Source organism: Montipora capricornis, chromosome 9 (assembly GCF_036669925.1).
Source record: "Montipora capricornis isolate CH-2021 chromosome 9, ASM3666992v2, whole genome shotgun sequence".
Taxonomy (NCBI): Eukaryota; Metazoa; Cnidaria; class Anthozoa; order Scleractinia; family Acroporidae; genus Montipora; species Montipora capricornis.
The window spans coordinates 19239991-19243818 of NC_090891.1; the positions used below are offsets into that span (position 1 = coordinate 19239991).

At 39.3% G+C, this 3828-nt stretch overlaps 1 protein-coding gene across 3 annotated transcripts in view; it reads left to right on the plus strand.

Annotated features, from left to right (window-relative positions):
• Positions 1 to 1076: 1076 nt before the first annotated feature.
• Positions 1077 to 3828, plus strand: part of LOC138014919 (pancreatic lipase-related protein 2-like) — a 32458-nt gene continuing 29706 nt past the window's right edge. The window contains exon 1 of one of the 3 annotated variants that reach the window (XM_068861807.1): positions 1077 to 1211. The gene's annotated coding sequence lies outside the window, so the exon portion shown is untranslated. Of the gene's footprint in view, positions 1212 to 3162; positions 3222 to 3828 lie in introns of those variants that run through there. The other 2 variants (XM_068861805.1, XM_068861806.1) reach the window with 2 other exon arrangements.

Genomic DNA, 3828 nt, shown 5'->3' on the forward strand with positions numbered 1-3828 from the left:
TACCTCGATAAGGTCTAACTTGAGCCCGCGATATGGTCACGTGATACTATTCAGCGGATACCTTGTTTTGACAGGTGTCAATTGATCATAACATTGATGTCCAATATCAAAGATGTATGCTGTAAACTACAATTGTAGCTAGAGTGTAAACTGGAGTATTGCCTCCTCAATGAGCTAAACTTGAGCTCGTGATATGGTTACGTGATACTGGTCACATTGGCATACATGGAGGGGCGGAAGGACAGACGGACTTACGGACGTTCATGACGTCATGGCTATAAAACCAAATTTTCTCACAGCGATGGGTTACCATATTTTCTTAGATATGGTGCTCAATAGCATGGGAGGTGTGCACAATATATAGGATATGCTTGCCTGCAGTGCACATCCCTGGAAAACAAAATGTTTTAGCAGATAAAGTGTCGAGGAAACCAATTCAACAACATGGAGAATTGGCAAAAGTTCTGTTAGACAATACACAGCCAGTGTAAATCTGTGTAATCACTTTGTCACTCTCTGTCAGTGACATTGGAGCCATTGAACAAATAAATGTTGTGTCACCTGACATACTGGATATTTGTTATCTTTGCGCTCACAAATACTGGCTCTAAACGTCTCATGGGATCCCTACACTGAATGATGACGAAATAGAATTGAAAAATAAACGAAACTTACCTGTAAGTGTAAGGGATCACATGTGCCTGCACAATCCTATCCCAGAAATCAACTTTTAAAGGCGAACAAATACTGAAGTGTACATGTAAAATCGGGAATAGGATTGTGCAATCACATGTGATCCCTTACACTTCCTGATGACTCAATAGAATTACCATCGAACTTCAACTTACAGGTATGTTTCGTTTAATTTTCAATTATGAGTGGTTTTTATGCCCTTAATAATTAAGCACATAAAAACCGGCAAAAAGTAAATAATACAATTGTGACCTTTATTTATTATTGGTTTGTCTCTCTTAAGTTAAAATCATAGCAACGTATTGGCTACAAACGATTTATTTAACAAGAAGGGCAGAAAATGCTTGGAAGGAATAACAAAAGAAAAGAAAATTCTATCGTGCGGGATCTGATGGATTGTTAATTGATAAACATCAGTCAAGTCCTCAAGAAATCAACGAATGAATAAAATAACACCAGTGAATCAAGAGGATAGAGGGACCGTGCTAAGAAGTCTACACAGCCAACCATCCATCCTGGTAAAAGCAAACCTGTTTGGTTTCTATTTGATAAGTAATGATCAGTGTTTGTACTACTTTTATAATACAGTATGATATCGTGTGTTCCGGAAGACTATTTTATGTTCTCTTTTTCTTCCTGTTTTACTGTATCCATGTTGCTTACTTATTTTGAATTTCCATCAGTCAGTAAAAAAATGCTTTGTTTAAAGTGGAAGTGCACTTAGCTATCAAGCTAAATTATAGGCACTCCACTTTGAATGACCAGAAACATGACCAAGAACCCCAACTGGCACGCCTTGTAAAGCCCCCCGCACACTGGGCGGAAAGAGCTGAGGAAACTGCCTCGCGAGGCGGTTTGCTCAGCCGTTTCCTCACCTTGTGCGGGGAACTTTCGGTGAGAAATTCGCCTCGCGAGCCCGTGAGGAAAAAATTAAAACATGTTTGGTATTTTTCGCCTCGCGAGGCAAATTCCTCATTACGTGCGGCCATCGTGAGAATCGAGTTGAGCTTGGTCAATCAAGCATCCAATAAAAATACATGGCATTTTCACGTGACCTTAGTGACGTCGGAATTTCTTCCTCCGACACCATATTCAACCGCTGGAATCACGTGAGTACGCTATGTATTTTTATTGGATACTTGATTAAACCAAGCTCAGCTCGATGCTCACGATGGCCGCACACAGTGAGGAATTTGCCTTGCGATGCGAAAAATATCAAACATGTTTGATTTTATCCTCACGGCCTCACGAGGCAAATTTATCACCACAATTTCCCCGCACACGTAAGGAAACGGCTGAGCAAACCGCCTCGCGAGGCCGTTTGCTCAGCTCTTCCCTCCCAGTGTGCGGCGGGCTTAAAATAGCCAAGTAGTTGCTTCCTTGTAGAGTTGAATCCGGGACAACCGGAAACAGATCCAAATCAGAGGTTAGAGCGGGATGTGAACGCGGAGCAATTGCATGCAAACCCAACGCCTTAACCACTGGACCACGCTGCCTCCATGGTAGTAATTTGAAGTTTACTACCTTTAAAAGATAAAGAGTGAAGGCCGTAAATGGTGGTATTGATTCGTGGTATGATGAGGGAATGGGAGCCTCTAGACCAAGGATTTATATGACAAGTTTTATGGCTAAATATATCAGATAGGTGGTTTAACCAGAAGACAAACCATTAAGAGCCTTGTAAATAAGAGTAAGAATGCTATGTAGGAGCGCAGTAATTAGAGTGTCCCATTTCTTTAAGCAGTTGTATAAAAGCTGTAAAAAGTTGCCTATAACAAGAACCAATATTGGCACCAAGCAAAAGGCGCACTCACCTCTTCGTTGCATTCTCGTGCAAAACATAGGAATTTTTATTAGTAAAAAAGATCAATTTTCGAATTTTTAGCAATCACCCTTGCAAATTTCAGAGAGATCGACCGATCCGCAAATATTTTACGAAACTTTATGGACGCGGTGACAAAATGCTAATCTCATGACAGGCAGAATTGGGCAACCTAACGACGCCACATCTGCTAAATATTTTTTTACAAAATGCCACCGAATCAAAAGTATCACCGCAGGGGACAAGAGCATCATTCTGAAAGCTTATTCTACACAAAACGTAAGTTCTGGAGTGGAAAAGACGTTTCTGACTGAAGGTTTCAGCACGCCAAGTAGAGTCCTCACGACAAAGTAAGACGCCACACTTTACTTAACATGACTATCCTTTACAATTGCCATATTTTGCCATAAAAAAACCAACCAAATGCCTTCACTTAGCTCTAAAATATTTTCCACGATTTCGACTAAAATCCCACGTTTTTCATTCTCCTCGGTGAATGCCATTTAGGTCTGGCTCGAGGCCAATCTTCGGCACATCACGGATAGTTGTCATTTCAACAGATTCCCATACAAACTGGCTAGTGATTGGCTAGTTATAGAGGGTCTTGATAGTACAAGTGTTACTAATATTTTTAAAATTACAACCACACTTGAGTTTAAGGAACATCATCAAACATCAAACATCAAACACCATCACCACCACCATGGTGAGTGTAACATTAGAATTTTTACAAGATAATCCGTATATAGATAACTATCTGTACATTGATTCTGTTGGTTAGTTTGAATTTACCTATTTGTAATGAACATTTAATCGAAATTGTATTGACAGTTATAGCAATGTAATCGGATCACGCATCATAGAAACTTCTTTTGTTTTCCTTCCAAGCATTAATTTTTCTGCTCTTCTCATTGAAGAATCCATTTGAAACCAATACCAATAACCAGTAACTTAACAAATAATAATTTCATCCTTACATTATTTACTTCCTCATACAAATATTTTTTGCATGTGCACCAGAAATAAAATCGAGAGGTTTTACTCAGTTTTGAGCCCCACTGAAATTTCTTCCGCTCGTAGTATTCTTTAAGTGTTACTTGAAGCTCGATTTGCAGAGTTGTTCAGTGTGCAGTAATATCTAGTCACCTAGCATAACTTAACAAAATTTTACCAGTTCATTCCTTGCCAACAAAAAAATCTACATAATGTCGATTAATTTTTGCCATCGTACTCTCTTGTAAATAGACGTAATCAAATGAGAGGAGATATTGCCCAAAATTATGATACACCCGGTGTTTCTTTCTACGACCTGA